Below are 18258 nucleotides of genomic sequence, written 5' to 3'. Positions count from 1 at the left end.
ATTGTGGCGGATATAACCCGTAATTATTGTGTTCCTCTTTTCGTATTCTGCGACTGTCAGTGTCTATTTGCAATTCTTGCAACAGTGCCTGAAAAGCTCCGATGTCGTCTTTGCAAAGTCCTGCCAAAGTAACTTGTCGAAAATGTTCTGGCAATTTAATTAAGAAAATATGGATGAGTTCTGAGGGACTGTACGGATTTGTCAAATACATATTTTTGTGCAACATGTCTTCAAAATAATTTACCGCACTGGAAAATTCATTATTATGATGCTATGTTTTAATCGATCTCGAATAGCTTGAGACCAGTATGCCGAGAGGAAGGCATGATAAAATTCTCCTTCACTGTGACAATCGCGAATGACTGCTGGTTCATTCTCTAAGTAGCCACACACAAATTCAAATCAGTGCTCTAATGACCAGTTGGGAGGAAAACAATGAGAGAATTGATGAAGCCATGTTTGTGGATGAATGTCGTTGCCGGAATTCTTAAACATTTTGAATTTACGCGTAGTAATGAACAGCTTATAGTCAAAGTCATCATGATGGCGAGTTGCATATCGGTCATTGTTACGTCGTGTCGGCGGTTCCATCTCAAAATTTGATACACCTTGCCAATTTCTTTCAAAATTTCCAAAATACCCTGTGTTGTTACTTTCCTTATTTCTGAATCCCTCTTCCCGTGTCAGAGCGCGAGTGTCTTCTGAAATATGTAATTCTTGCATTACGTGTGTCAACTGATCTTGCACTTCTCGCATTTCTCTTTTGTACTGTGTATTGATTTTGTTTAAATTTCTTAATTTGTTCATACTCTTCTGTGTCAGTAAAGGCTACCGGTCTTGTGTCATTCAGATCATCATCTACCTTTGTAGATAAGTTAGTGAACAAATCCGAAAGTTCGGCTACTTTCTCCCATAATGAACAGATTTCCTCCGCGTATTTTATTGAAGCAAGTTTCAGAGTGTCCATTTGCGTCGAAAGCGTATCTACTGTTTCCTTTAAGTTTTCCTATGTTTTTTCAAGTTGCGTGACCGAATCGGCAAATGCATGTGAATTAATTTTAGCCTGCAAGGTGTCATGATTTTCATGATCAATCGTTTGCAGTTCTTTTATGGCTGCTTCGTGATTCTGTAATGCATTTTCATGACGCTAAAAAATAGATTGAAAATGCTCACAAATTTGTGTATTTACAACTTTACAAACTTTTTGACATTTAGCTTCGATGTTATGTAACTCAGTAGTTAACTCTTCACGTGTTTGTTCAGGGGTTTGTTCCATTGGGACTAACTTTTGAAGCTGCTGCATTATTTGTAATAACAGTATATTAGTATCTGGAACTTGTATCTTGGTGCTTATCGGCAGTGCATTTGCACCGGCAGCATTCACATTTTGAAAAGCAGAATATGTGTCTTGATTTGATTGACAAAAGGGTAATGACGCAAAACCTGAATCTATAGCGTCTGCAAGATTTAGTCCTGTCGTTTCGGACTGTTGAGGCGAGCTATTGCCACTGTCTACACCGTTATTTATTGCCTGGTCCATTTCCCTATACAGAATTACCAAATTTCTATGTTGAACATTAGTTAATTCATTACATAACACACTACTCTCGTCTTCACTGTCATTTCTCAGTTTACTTTGGAGCCTAGTATTACGTTTTTCACACGCCATGGTTGTCACAATATTTCACGCGATAACACAGAAAAGCACAATTTGAAGAGTAAAATAAGAAAACAAATTAAAATAGTACTGAAAATAATATCTAATTAATTGCAAACACGGCTGCAAAATATTTGGTCAAAATCTACATGCATGCCACAACTGTTTTACTGTACAACAATGAAAAATTACAACTACAAATGAAATTCTCTCTACAATTATGCGCTAGCAATAAGCAATAACTACACTAACTACTCAAACTATAAGAAAAAATCAGAAGATTCCAGTGAGGTCTCCTCGGCTAAGGGTCGACATATGAAAAACTCAGATGAAAACCCAGTTCTAAGCAAAGAAGGGAAAGTAGAAACGTGGAAAGAGTATATAGAGGGTCTATACAAGAGCGATTTACTTGAGGACAATTTATGGAAATGGAAGAGGATGTAGATGAAGATGAAATGGGAGATACGATACTGCGTGAAGAGTTTGACAGAGCACTGAAAGACCTGAGACGAAACAAGGCCCCGGGAGTAGACAACATTCCATTGAACTACTGACGGCCTTGGGAGAGCCGGTCCTGACAAAACACTACCATCTGGTGAGCAAGATGTATGAGACAGGCGAAATACCCTCAGACTTCAAGAAGAATGTAATAATTCCAATCCCAAAGAAAGCAGGTGTTGACAGATGTGACAATTACCGAACTATCAGTTTAATAAGTCACAGCTGCAAAATAGTAATGCGAATTCTTTACAGACGAATGGAAAAACTAGTAGAAGCCCACCTTGGGGAAGATCAGTTAGGATTCCGTAGAAATATTGGAACACGTGAGGCAATACTGACCTTACGGCTTATCTTAGAAGAAAGATTAAGGAAAGGCAAACCTACATTTCTAGCATTTGTAGACTTAGAGAAAGCTTTTGACAATGTTGACTGGAATAATCTCTTTCAAATTCTAAAGTTAGCAGGAGATAAAATACAGGGAGCGAAAGGCTATTTACAATTTGTACAGAAACCAGATGGCAGTTATAAGAGTCGAGGGACATGAAAGGGAAGCAGTGGTTGGGAAGGAAGTGAGACAGGGCTGTAGCCTCTCCCCGATGTTATTCAATCTGTATACTGAGCAAGCAGCAAACGAAACAAAAGAAAAATTCGGAGTAGGTATTGAAGTCCATGAAGAAGAAATAAAAAGTTTGAGGTTCACTGATGACATTGTAATTCTGTCACAGACAGCAAAGGACTTGGAAGAGCAGTTGAACGGAATGGACAGTGTCTTGAAAGGAGGATATAATATGAACATCAACAAAAGCAAAACGAGGATAATGGAATGTAGTCCAATTAAGTGGGTTGATGCTGAGGGAATTAGATTAGGAAATGAGACACTTAAAGTAGTAAAGGAGTTTTGCTATTTGGGGAGCAAAATAACTGATGATGGTAGAAGTAGAGGGGATATAAAATGTAGACTGGCAATGGCAAGGAAAGCCTTTCTGAACAAGAGAAATTTGTTAACATCGTGTATAGATTTAAGTGTCAGAAAGTCGTGTCTGAAAGTCTTTGTATGGAGTGTAGCCATGTATGGAAGTGAAACATGGACGATAAATAGTTTGGACAAGAAGAGAATAGAAGCTTTGGAAATGTGGTGCTACAGAAGAATGCTGAAGATTAGGTGGGTAGACCACATAACTAATGAGAAGGCATTGAATAGAATTGGGGAGAAGAGGAGTTTGTGACACAACTTGTCAAGAAGAAGGGACCGGTTGGTACGACATGTTCTGATGCATCAAGGGATCACAAATTTAGCTTTGGAGGGCAGCGTGGAGGGTAAAAATCGTAGAGAGAGACAAAGAGATGAATACACTAAGCAGATTCAGAAGGATTTAGGTTGCAGTAAGTACTGGGAGATGAAGAAGCTTGCACAGGATAGAGTAGCATGGAGAACTGCATCAAACCAGTCTCAGGACTGAAGAGAATAACAACAACACGAAACTTCCCCATTGAATGTAAAGAAAGACTGTGCTGGTAAACTTCTACGTTATTTAATCCAGAAACAGTTGAGTAAAACTGAACGTACTCAGACAGTTTTCTCTTTACTTATTCTCATTATTTCGCAAGTGACACACAATATTTTAGCGCAACGCAATCTTACTTTTAGTTATAAAATCTTGGTTACTTGAACTACTGCAATACAGCGAGCGCCAATACTGCCACCTAAATAAAAGATTCTGACTACTGAAGGCACTAACTACTGATAGGCACATAGTTAGCAAATGAAAGATTTTGATAGAGAACAAACAATGTATTTACTTTAATAGTGTTCAAAAGTCATAACATATATATAAATTCCTGACATCTATTTTGACAAATTTCCTTTTTCTGACGGACACAGGTCCAGATCGACCGCTCATGTTAACACCCCAAAACTTTGGCCTCTCTCTCCCCACATCCACCACTGCTGACGGCTCCCCTCCAACTGCCCCCAACGCTACGCGCTGTTCACATCCAACTGCCCAACACTACACTAGCGAATAATCCAACAATGAGTCCAACCAGCCACAGACTGCACACAGAGCAGTCAGCGATTTTAGTACAGAGCGCTACGTGGCGTCACCAAGATAAACTCCTAAACAGCCTACTTACAAAGTGATAGGGTGACTGCATCCAGGAGATACCGATATGTGGTAAGAAAGACTGCAGTATCGTCAGATCAGTTCACGTACTGCTCATCATAAACTACAGGAGAAGCAAGACTGATTTCTCTTTGCAGTCCCAATGTCGTTCACATTTCTGCCGTTTCATTGGACTAGCTAGGTCGCATGAAAACATAATTACAGTTTCCTCTTTCGCTGTCATATAGTTAGTGCATGTATTAGCGATAAGGCTTGAGTCTTAAGAGCCCATTGTCCCCTGTCGTTCTTCAGAATTTATGAAGTGCTTTGTAGGTTTTGGAACCGTAAAGCGGTTTTCACGAGTTGGAGTTCAAAACATTACCATTAGCCATTCCGAAAGTCATTAAGTTTTCACCGTGTCATGCTGAGTGCTTCAGCAACTCGTTTCCTAATTGTTCCAGCCCATTAATGAAGCCGTATGTTGCTTAGAGTTTATACTGCGGTTCGATGCTTAGGGTTTATATCGTCCTTCGAAACTGTGTGCTGCTCTTCTCCTAAATGACGGTGCTTTGCGTTACGAGCCGCTGTTCAGGGTCTAACAAAAGAGCTTTACCAAGCATAATACTGTCGTTTCGAAATGAAAGTGTGGAATCTGTACGTTAATTCGCCCATTTGTTTAAATCTAATACCGTATCAGCTGCCTTGGAAATGCACGACACATGCAATAAAGATAAAGAGAAAATGGCAGACGACGTCTCCTAAACGGTTATAAAATTTTTTATGAAAACAGTAGAAATGTTCTTATGATGTAGGCAGCCTTTCGGGTGAGCGTTGGTGTTAGTAAAGGTTCCAATGATGAGCGATGGGAAGTAAACACGACGAAACGTAAATCAGATGGGGGTAGCCAATGATATTGCTTGTCCGTAATTTCTTTTATTTATTTATTTATTTTTTTTTTTGCTATTTTTAGTTGCTATTTTGTTTTACTCACAGCAATCTAAGCAGTATTGTTAGATCTCAGTCTAAACACAATCTCGGATATTGCGATACAAACACTTAAAAAAAAGTTTTGCATCGCCCAGGTTCCCAGAACTCGTGAAGATAGACGTTGACTGTGGATATTGTATCACAGACACAGTCCCTCTGACTGTTCAGAGATGTCACCAAACCCGCACAAAGATGTAAACAAACATATACGAGCAGTGCCTTTAAGACGGAGGGAATCCGACAGCCGATCAGATCTAGTCATTCCACCAGGAAGGAGGTACACGGCTCGTGTTGTCTGTGGTTCAACGATGCCTAGACGGTCAATACCGCGCGCGGTTCGATCGCATCCGCATTGTTACTTTGTGCCATGAAGGGCTCTCAAGAAGGGAAGTAGGAAAGTGTCGAGACGTCTCCAAGCGAACCAAAGCGATGTTGTTCGGACATGGAGGAGATACAGAAAGACAGGAACCGTCGATCACATGCCTCGCTCAAGCCGCCCAAGGGCTACTAATGCAGTAGATGACCGCTACCTACGGATTATAGCTGGGAGGAACCCTGACAGCTACGGCACCATGTTGAATAATGCTTTTCGTGCAGCCACAGGACGTCGTGTTACGACTCAAACTGTGGGCAGTAGGCTGCATGATGCGCAAATTCACTTTCGACGTTCATGGCGAAATCCATCTTAGCAAACACGACACCATGCAGCGCGGTACAGATGGGCCCAACAACATGCCGAATGGACCACTCAGGAGTGGCATCACGTTCTCTTCACCGATGAGTGTGGTATATGACTTCAACCACACAATCGTCGAAGTCGTGTTTGGAGGCAACAAGGTAAGGCTGAACGCCTTAGACACGCTGTCCAGCGAGTGCAGCAAGGTTGAGGTTCCCCTGCTGTTTTGGCGTGGCATTATGTGGGGCCGACGTACGCCGCTTGTGGTCATGGAAGGGGTCGTAACGGATGTACGATACGTGAATGACATTCTCCGACCGATAGTGCAACCATATGGGCAGCATGTTGGCGAGGCATTCGTCTTCCTGGACAACAATTTGCTCCCCCATCGAGCACATCTTGTAAATGACTTCCTTCAGGATAACGACATCGCTCGACTAGAGTGGCCAGCATGTTGTCCAGACATGAATCCTATCGACAATGCCTGGGATCGATTTAAAAGGGCTATTAATGGACGACATGACCTACCAACCACCCTGAGGGATCTACGCCGAATCGCCATTGAGGAGTGGGACAATCTGGTCCAACAATGCCTTGATGAACTTGTGGATAGTATGCCAGGACGAATATAGACATGCTTCAGTGCAAGAGGACGTGCTAATGCGTATTAGAGGTACCGGTGTGTACAACAATTTGGACCATCACCTCTGAAGGTCTCGCTGCATCGTGATACAACATGCAATGTGTGATTTTCATGAACAATGAAAAGGGCGGAAACGATGTTTATGTCGATCTCTATTCCAGTTTTATGTACAGGTTCTGGAACTCTCGGAACTGAGGTGATACAAAAGTTTTTTTGATGTGTGTACTACGATGAAACAGCCAAATACTTGTGATAAACGAGATTATAAATGTCTGTTATGTTCCAACCTAACCGCAGCCTAGGAAATTGTGACATATACAGAAAAATATGATTGGATTGAGTGTGCTTCACTCGATTATCTGCGCCACACGTCAATGAATTGCAAACAGCAGCAGGCGGTGCTGAGCCGTTGACACTGTAAGTGCAGACACGGGAATTATATAAACTGCGTTGCAGAGATGCAAAATTACTCCGCAGCCGTGAATATTCGAGAGTATTTTCACATTTCTGTAAAGCTCTTGGGATAAGGAGCTCGTGGCCAAGTTTGCTGTGGTATAACATTACATAAGGTCGGCAGGAGTGAACAATATTTTACGGAAGACCAGCCTGGCCATCGTCAACGAAAGGATATGACATGAAAGGTACGAACTGGGTAATAATGTACATAGTTTATATAATTGGCATCTCCCTTCTCTCTGCAGTTCTCTCATCTGTACTGGGAGTGGGTCGATATGTCGACGGCATTTCATCAAAGAGCTCACCATGATATAACAACAGCAAAACAAAGAAATTGGAGCGACTTGCAACCATGCAAAGATCCGTGTTATGTCGTGGAACGGCATGCATTGTCATCAACCAGTCGGACAAGAGCCTGGACGAAGGAGCCATCTCGGCCCTTAATAAAGAATTGAATTTTGCTTCTACGCCACGCACTGTCCCCGTGGAACAGGCGGTGCGACATCTTTCAAATGACGACGCCGACGATGTAAGATCTACCACCACTCGGATTTTAGCTTCAGCCAAGCCGCCTAAATCTAACATCAGCAGAGCGGAGAGAGAGGGGCACCGTGGAAAGATGAAGATCTTGTGGTACTTCCAGCTGACAAGGGAAGTACTACGATTGTTCTTAATACCACTAAATATCACAGCAAAGTTGCGTCGTTGTTGGAAGAGAGCATGTACAAATGAAATGCGTAAAACAGGATCCAACTCCGTCATGCAGCTGAAAAACTGTGGCGCTTCTTAACAGTTCTGGTTTACCAGAGTATGTCGTCAAAAATCTTGGAGCATGAGCTTCTGGAACTCCTAGGCTGTACAAATTACCTAAAGTCCACAAGGAAGGTATTCTGTTGAGGCTAATTTTTAGCGCCATTGGTTGTCCTACCGACAGGCTGGCCAATTGTTTAACTAAGTTAATGATTCCGACAGCTGGCCTCTGTGAACGTATCAAAAACTCTCAGATGTTCATTGAGAAAATTAAACAAATTAAATATGGTCCAAACGATATTTTAGTCAGCCTGGATGTGCTCTCACTATTTACAAAAGTTCTTGTGGAGGCCACATTGAAACTGTTGGCAGAGCATTTCCCACCAGAAACGATAAAGTTGATCCGACATGTTATTACTACAACCTAGTTCTTATACGGCAGTAAATTTTTTGAAACTTTGTCTCTAGAAATAGTTAACTTTTTTATGGAACATTTTGCAGAGCATGCATCAAATTCGGTTCCACTTCATCCATCTACATTTTATCGTTATGTTGACGACACGTTTACGGCCTGCCTACACGGCGTAGGAGCTCTTGAACACTTCCTGGAACACTGAACTGCATGCAACAACGTGCAGAGGGAAGGCTGCCATTTTTAGATGGCCTGGTACAAAAAGTAAGATAAACGTCTCGGCCGCTCATTGTACCGCAAGCTGATGCAAACTGATTTATATCTTATCGCCCAGCTTTAAATGCACTGGTACACAGAGTAAAAACCGTTTCTGACGAAGCCGACTTGGATTCAGAAATTAATCGTCTGAAGTATGTGTTCCGAAAAAGCGGCTATGGGTCACGTGGTGTCATGCCAGCGTTCTTCAATAAAAGGAAACGTAAAAATTATGAACTTTCACTTGTTAAGCAACCAGTTGCAATTCTTCCCTTCTGCCTCGCTATATTCAGAAACATAGGCAGAGACCTGGGAAGACGAGGTATCAGATGTATTTTCCGACACCCCAAAGAAGATCAAGCAGATGCTGCTGAGCACAGCCTCACAAACATAGAATACTGTTTGATGACACAAAAGATTTCTTCCAGTCTCTCACATAGTGGGACTCTATACTTAATGTGGGTGTAGGAATAAAAGTATGCTAGGAAATCTTCAAGCATGACGGCAGGTATAATCTTACCGGTGCTTGGTAGCCAGCTTTCGATGCAGAGAAGAGCCAGAGATGTTCGTCGCAATGTCTACGCTACGGCGGGAGCGGTGGCGCCACCAATGCAGACGTTGGCAGCATCTGCGACAGCATGACGTAACTACCGACCAAACAGAAGCAGTCTTTGCGCTACATAATGCCATCACAGCAACAGTTCTGACAATCAGTTGCTCCTAACGAGGACGATGTTGGAAATCACCGAAAGTTCGAGCTTTTACCCTGAACAGAGGCGGCAAGATGTCCAAGAATGTTCTATACATATAATGTGTTTTGCACTTTGTTTTAAAATTCCCGCATGTCATGATTATGTGTACTGTATCACAACACTGACGTTCACGTCTGAATATATCTGATCCCTGGAATCTGTCCATCTTGATTTTTGGTTGGTCTGTGTTTGTTTGGAGGGTTTCCAAAGTTTTATATGCTATTTGGAGGCCCTGTTTCTTTACTATATTCACCACTCTTTGTATTGATTTATATGTGGAATACTTGACACAACTGTAGTAACATTCGCCACTTTTTTAGCAATCCTGTCGTTCTCAGTTTTGTATAATATTGCTGCATCTTGGTAATTATTACTTAGGGAACGCCTAGTCGCAACTGAATAAACAAGTTTTGTGCTATACACATTTCCCCTTTCTCATTTTAAAGGCATCTTGAGTGGCCTAGAATACGTACTTATTTTTGTTTATAGTATTTAGTTTACATTTAGGTTGTTCCATACTGAGGTTATAAACAGTTCTGGCCCTTTTTGCTTTTCTGTGATGTAGTAGTAATTTAAAGTTCTCCTTACTGATTTAGGGGATGCTGACCTATTTATGTCATTTTTCCTTTCTCATAGCTGTTCTTCGTCTGCTTACTTCCATTTGAAATTTTGCTGTCACAGCACTAAGAATTGAGCAGTCGGTTTAATGTGAGGTTTTAGATGGTGTCAGCAACTACTGAACGTGTTTTTGTGATATCAGCGATCTGTGTGTGTGTGTGTGTGTGTGTGTGTGTGTGTGTGTCACTGAAATACATGTTATACAGATGAAACAGGATTCCGCTTACATAGAGAAATGACGAAAATCATACCAATAGCCAGGAAAAATGTGTATGATACATTTATAGTGCACAGACTCAGTCAAATAATAGAAACACAAATAGGAAACAAACAAAACATGTCTAACAATCACAACGCTCAAACTCACAAAAACATTCGACACATGTACACAATGACAACACCACACAGAAAAGAAGCGCATGGTACACTATGAGTTACGCACATCAATTAACAGAAAGAGTGGTAAACATACTAAAAAAAGGCGCCTAAATAGCATATACAACTTTGCAAACCCTCCAAATATGCCAACCAAAAACCAGGTGGGGCAAATTCGAGAAGTCAGGTATATACATATTCGAATATCAAAGCTGTGAAGCAGCGTACAATGGCATGACATGCATGAACTTTAAAACACAGTACTAACAACACATTAGATATTGGAGGCATGAAAAAAACAATTGCACATTTGCACTTAAAACAATACAGCCGCCACCTTAAAAACACGGAACAAGATGACAAAATAATCAGAATAAACAACTATAAAAAAGTTTTATACCATTATAGTAAAACTATCATATCCAGAAAGCAGTAGCTGAGAACAAACGTCTGTTAAACGACCACACACACATGAATACAGTCTCACATCATTTTAATAAAAGGAATAATAATATGAAAAAATTAAAAAAAAAGATTTAAAAAAGGACACGTTTGTACTTACAGCCATATTAAAACGAGCACACACAGACACACACACACACACACACACACACTAACGAAAAGAAACTTATGTATCTATATGTGGTTACACTATCATACAAAAACAAATAGCAGGTTACACACACAAACACACACACTCACATGCAAACACAGACACATATCGCTGATATAACAAAAACACATTTAATATTTGGCAATAACATTCGACTATTCCCAACAGCATGGCAAACATAACATCAAAACGAGTGCTCAGCTCCAAGTGCAGTCAAAACAGATCTTCAAATAACAGTAAGAAGATGAAGAACAGCTTTAACGGAGGAAATAATACAATGGAACTCAGTATCTGTAAGTAGACTTAAAATTGCTACTACATGACAGTAAAGAAAAAATGCCAGAACTTATAACCTCAATATACAATGTCCCAGATGTAAACTATATAGCGTAAACAAAATTGTGTGTATATTGCTGGCCACTGAAAATGCCTTGCAAATAAGAAAGGCGAAACGCGTGTGGCACAAAAATTGTGTTTTATTCAGCTGTGACTCGACGATCCCTCAATAATAATTAGCGACATACAGTAATATTACACGCAAATGGTAGATGAGAGGACTGCTAAAAAAGAAGAAGATTAAATGTTTTGATATTTATGCACAGCAATATTGAATTTTAAAAAAAAATCAATTTGGCAGTTTAACATAAGAGTGTCTAAAGGAAGAAAGAAAATAATTTAGACACGTTTCCTTTTAAACCCAGCTATGATCGTATCAAATAGTAAAAGATTTTAAGTATGGAAACTTATTGTTTTTACTACAGGACTTAGTAACAACTGGAGCATGTTCTGATAACTTGGAATGTTAATACACGTTGAGTATTAAGAGAAGTATATCAATCACTAATCAAAGCTAGACAGTGTTATACGTGAGAACCCAAATTAAGTTTCTGTAACAAGGCCTTGCTCGAAGAAGAGAGGTTTGGCAAACTGCAGCCAGTGCTTCAGAGACACGTAAGAAAAGGGGTTCATCATTTTCTTGCTACACCAATCTTTGGCTGCATAGAAACTACCGTAGCTAGGTATCTAGAAGCCGAAGCATTATAAACGAGAAATGTACCAGCTCCGAGGACGGGAACTAGTGACCATGAAGGAAGTGGGAAGCAGCAATTCCTCGAATGTCGTAGGCAGCTCTTTCACAGTAATAGATCACCATCGAAAACAAGTCGACCGAGATCTCTGTTGTTGGTGGACAACCCTGTCTACAATGCGGAACAGCAAGAGAAATAAGCTGCAGCAGAGAGCAGTAGAGGCGAGTGGATTTGCTCCCTCTCGTCGGATGCCTGCTAATCCGTCACAATCATATGATGTACAGAGAAGTTAAATGAAGGACAGCTAAGCTATCGAGAGTAATGCACGCATGACTGATACCGCTAATTTTGGACCTGTTCACTATATTACATAACAGATCGGTTTTACTAATCCATGTTACATGATGCAACTTATAACAAGATTGTTTTCAATATTTTATTATTGGTAGATACGAAACCCACGCCTACCACAGTATATGCCGACTAGCTCCGCAGATGACGAAGAAATTGATGAAATGTATGATGAGATAAAAGAAGTTATTGAGATACTGAAGGGAGACGAAAATTTAATAGTCATGGGTGACTGGAATTCGGTAGTAGGAAAAGGAAGAGAAGCAAACTTAGTAGGTGAATATGGAATGGGAGTAAGGAATGAAGGAGGAAGCCGCCTGGTAGAATTTTGCACAGAGTATAACCTAATCATAGCTAACACTTGGTTGAAGAATCATAAAAGAAGGTTGTATACAAGGAAGAAGCCTTGAGGTACTGAGAGGTTTCAGATAGATTTTGTAATGGTAAGACAGAGTTTTAGGAACCAGGTTTAAATTGTAGGACATTTACAGGGGCAGATGTGGACTCTGGCCACAATCTGTTGTTATGAACTGTAGATTAAAACTAAAGAAACTGCAAAAAGGTGGGAATTTAAGGAAATGGGACCTGGATAAACTGAAAGAACCAGAGGATGTAGAGAGTTTCAGGGAGAGCATTAGGGAACTATTGACAAGAATGGGGAAAAGAAATACAGTAGAAGAAGAATGGATATCTTTGAGAGATGAAATAGTGAACGACGAGGGCTAATAGAAATCTTTGGGTAACAGAAGAGGTACTGAACTTAATTTATGAAAGGAGAAAATACAAAAATGCAATAAATGAAGCAGGCAAAAGAGAATAAAAACGTCTCAAAAATGAGATCGACAGGAAGTGCAAAATGGCTAAGCAGGGATGGCTAGAGGACAAATGTAAGGATATAGAGGCATATCTCACTAGGGGTAAGATAGATACTGCCTATAGGAAAATTAAAGAGACCTTTGGAGAAAAGAGAACCACTTGTATGAATATCAAGAGCTCAGATGGAAACCCAGTTCTAAGCAAAGAAGGGAAAGCACAAAGGTGTAGGGAGTTTATAGAGGGTCTATACAAGGGCAATGCACTTGAGGACAATATTATGGAAGTGGAAGAGGATGTACATGAAGATGAAATGGGAGATACGATACTGCGTGAACAGTGTGACAAAGCACTGAAAGACATAAGTCGAAACAAGGCCTCGGAAGTAGACAACATTCCAGTAGAATTACTGATAGCCTTGGGAGAGCCAGTCCTGACAAAACTCTACCGTCTGGTGAGCAAGATGTGTGAGACAGGCGAAATTCCATCAGATTTTAAGAATAATATAATAATTCCAATCCCAAAGAAAGCAGTTGTTGACAGATGTGAAAGTGACCGAACTATCAGTTGAATAAGCCACGGCTGCAAAATACTAACACGAGTTCTTTACAGACGAATGGAAAAACTGATAGAAGCCTATCTCGGAGAAGATCAGTTTGGGTTCCGTAGAAATGTTGGAATACGCGAGGTAATACTGACCCTACTACTTATCTTAGAAAATAGATTAAGGAAAGGCAAACCTACATTTCTAGCATTTCTAGACTTAGAGAAAGCTTTTGACAATGTTGACTGGAATACTCTCTTTCAGATTCTGAGGGTGGCAGGGGTAAAATACAGGGAGCGGAAGGCTATTTACAATTTGTACAGAAGCCAAATGGCAGTTATAAGAGTTGAGGGGTGTGAAAGGGAAGCAGTGGTTGGGAAGGGAGTGAGACAGGGTTGTAGCCTCTCTCTGGATATTGAGCAAGCAGTAGGTATTAAAATCCATGGAGAAGAAATAAAAACCTTGAGGTTCGCCGGGAAGAGCAGCTGAACGGTTGTAGCCTATCCCCTATGATATTTAAGCTGTATATTGAGCAAGCAGTAAAGGAAACTAAAGAAAAAATCGGAGTAGGAATTAAAATCCATGGAGAAGAAATTAAAACTTAGAGGTTCGCCTGGAAGAGCAGCTGAACGGAATGGACAGTGTCTTGAAAGGAGAATATAAGATGAACATCAACAAAAACAAAACGAGGATAATGGAATGAAGTCGAATTAAGTCGGGTGATGCTCAGGGAATTAGATTAGGAAATGAGACACTTAAAGGAGTTTCGCTATTTGGGGAGTAAAATAACGGATGATGGTCGAAGTAGAGAGGATATAAAATGTAGACTGGCAATGACAAGGAAAGCGTATCTGCAGAAGAGAAATTTGTTAACATCGAGTACAGATTTAAGTGTCAGGAAGGCTTTTCTGAAAGTATTTGTATGGAGTGTAGCCATGAGTGGAAGTGAATCGTTGACGATAAATTGTTTAGACGAAAAGAGAATAGAAGCTTTTGAAATGTGGTGCTACAGAAGGATGCTGAAGATTAGATGGCTAGATCACATAACTAATGAGGAAGTACTGAATAGAATTGGGAAGAAGGGAATTTTGTGGCACAACTTGACTAGAAGAAGGGATCGATTGGTAGGACATATTCTGAGGCATCAAGGGATCACCAATTTAGTATTGGAGGGCGGTGCGGAGGGTGAAAATCGTAGAGGGAGACCAAGAGAGAATACACTAAGCAGATTCAGAAGGATGTAGGTTGCAGTAGGTACTGGGAGATGAAGAAGCTTGCACAGGAAAGAGTAGCGTGGAGAGCTGCAACAAACCAGTCTCTGGACTGAAGGCCTTAACAACATTATTAGTAATAGCTGCAGTAACAATAAAATGTTTATAATAAAACTAATAATGATTAAATAATAGTGAAAACAAACATATTAGTCTTAATATTGGTTGAGAGTGACGAAAGTCAGGGGGACACCTTCTAATATCGTGTCAGATCTCCTTTTATTCGGTGTATTGTATGCAGTTCTACGTGGCATGGATTCAACAAGTCGTTGAAAGTCTCTGCCGAAATATTAAAGCATCCTGCATTTAGGGACTTCTATAACTGCTAAAGTGTTTCCGGTGTAGGATTTTGTATACGATCTGATATCTTGATTATGTCACATTAATGTTCGATGGGATTCATGTCGGGCGATCCGGGTAGCCAACATTTCTCTCGAATTCTCCAGAACGTTCTTCAAACTAATCGCGAACAACTGTGGCCCTGTAACATGGCGGCTTGTCATCAATAAAAATTCCATCGTTGTTTGGGAACTTGATGTCCATGTAATGGCTGCTAATGGTCTTCAGGTAGCCGAACCATTTTCAGTCAATGATCGGTTCAGTTGGACCAAAGGACCCAGTCGATTCTAAATAAACACAGTCCACACCATGTGCACATATACAAGTGAGGTAGTATGCGTTCACAAGGTATTATAGGGCAGTGCATTGGCGGAGCTGTCATTTGTACGCAGGTGAGTCATGTGAAAAGGTTTCCGACGTGATTTTGGACGCACGGCGGGAATTAAGAGACTTTAAATGCGAAATGTTTGGTGTCCTTCACTACTTGCTCTGTTGTGACTTGGCAAGACAGCCAAGCCACTATGAGGTGAAGCCGAAAGGCACGCGTTAAAGCTCACGCAGGATGGCGTGCGGTCTGGAACAGGACAATGTCTTGAGACTAGCAAATAAAGTACGTAGCTTCTGGAATACTTAACTTTAATCCATAACTGGTGAACATCTGTCTGACGGTACATGCATCACAAGATAAATATCAAATGATAATGGCGCCGTGCTAGGTCGTAGCAAATGACGTAGCTGAAGGCTGTGCTAACTATCGTCTCGGCAAATGAGAGCGTAATTTGTCAGTGAACCATAGCTAGCAAAGTCGGCAGTACAACTGGGACGAGTGCTAGGAAATCTCTCTAGACGTGCCGTGTGGCGGCGTTCGGTCTGCAATCACTGACAGTGGCGACACGCGGGTCCGACGTATACTAACGGACCGCGGCCGATTTAAAGGCTACCACCTAGCAAGTGTGGTGTCTGGTGGTGACACCGCATGCTCAGTGTACTGATTGATAGGCTGCAAAAAGATCGCACTTCCTTCTTAATTACTGCTTCGCTTTCATATCCTTTGACTATTATAACTGCAATCTGATGTCTGTACAAGTTGTAAGAGACCTTTCGATACCTGTATTTTACGCCTGCTAACTTCAAAATTTCAAGGAAAACATCCCAGTCAACAGTGTGAGAAGCTTTCTCTACATCTAAAAATGTTCAAATGTGTGTGAAATATTATGGGACTGAACTGCTAAGGTCATCAGTCCCTAAGCTTACACACTACTTAACCTAAAGTATCCTAGCGACAAATACACACCCATGCTCGAGGGAGGACTCGAATCTCCGCCGGGACCAGCCGGACAGTCCATGATCTAAAAATCCGTATAGTTCAGCCAATTTGCACGAAATATTTGTAAACTGTATACACAAACCTTCCTCGTGAATCAGTCTGTAAATGAAAACCGTATCAATATCCCTGAAGTTAGTCTTCACATACAGAGTGTAATTGGCCAAGTATCTGCACAGCTGTGGCCCAACTGATTACGATAAGTAAATGAAAATATTATCCGCGCAGATAGCATTGGAAATTACTTTCCGAACAGCACTCGCAAAACAGTCCGTGGTATTGAGAAAATCATAAGCATATCTCATCATATTAATCACACAATGCCACTACTTACGATCTCTCTGGTTTATAACGAAATTTAACGCGGAAAAATCCCTATTTTACGCACAATGTTGATTTGAAGGTTAATTAGTAGTGTAATAGATAACACTGATGACCTCTTATCACGAACGCTTGTCATCCCCCAACGCGTTAAAATGCTGACTTCCTTTGTTCGGTTCGACCCATTCATGACCATCTCCGCGCTAAACTACGGACTGATAATAAAGTAATCAGGTAAGCGCTCTTCGCGATAGCGTATAGGGACCCACGGAATGCGCGGGTCAGAGGCGCACGCGAACCGAGCATTTGGTTCGCAATTTGCATCGGAAGAAGGATGAGGGTCGGGGGGGGGGGGGGGGGGCAGGAGCAGTGGGAGGAGGAGCGGCCTAAGTGACGGGTAATTGCCGCAGCTGCTCCCACTTTGCGGACACCGTGTCGTGTCGCACTCGCTGCGACCCATCGATCGCGGACCCTCGCAGCGATCGATACTGCCTACCGTCCACCCTGACGGACCCTACCGCGCCTTTGCACTGCCTCGGCCGGACGTGGTATTGGTAGGTCTGCGGTGTGATGTCTGAGTACTCGCTGTAAATTGCTCAGTATTTATTTGGAAACGAAACAATCGTAACGTAAAATCTTGAACACGGCAGCAGTCAGAAACTGCAGAATTATGGATTCGATGTGGATCACGCAGCCAACCACTCGAACGCCGAAAGTTTATTCACACGTTTACCTACGTTTCGAGAAATATAAACCTTGCTTCCTCAGAAGAAGTAACAACACCTAGAAACAGGATATATTACAGCCAGCACACGGAAGTAATACGTGCACAAAAAGAAACAACAAAAATTACATGCAGTGGAAATATGAAATAAACTTACGAGTTACATATTGTGTGAAAAGAGAAATGCTGTGGCACAGCCATAAGGCTTAGTCAACAGTAAAACGTACCACATGAAATCTAAGGCAGACATACACACACGCGCACACACACACGCACACACACATACACACACACACACACACACACAAACACACAACTAACAGTACAAAAGAGACAAGCTACAAGGAAACTTACATCCAGGTGGCCCTCACAAAAGGAGGGTTGACAACCACAAAAGACACCTAGCACACTAAAAAAACTGCATTATAATAACATTACAGAAAGAGTAACACAACAAAAATTATCAAAAAGTGTAAGAACCTATGCAAGTGGTGAACAAAAAATTGCGCACATTGAAGTAGGATAGCAACAGATCGCGTCTTTGAGTACACCTCGAAACGGCACGGTAAACAGTTACCATGTCAATTGATGAACATACCGAAAGCCATCGAAAATGTTTCTGTTTTTAAGCTGTAATAGATCATTAACAGTAAATTATCTATAATTTAAACTGTGCCTAAAAAATTAATTCCTCCAGTAGGTCAAATCTAAAATCCTTCTCATCCCTATGTAAGGTAAACGTGTCG

Source organism: Schistocerca serialis, chromosome 8, assembly GCF_023864345.2.
Source record: "Schistocerca serialis cubense isolate TAMUIC-IGC-003099 chromosome 8, iqSchSeri2.2, whole genome shotgun sequence".
Lineage (NCBI taxonomy): Eukaryota > Metazoa > Arthropoda > Insecta > Orthoptera > Acrididae > Schistocerca > Schistocerca serialis.
This window is presented reverse-complemented; position numbering follows the sequence as displayed.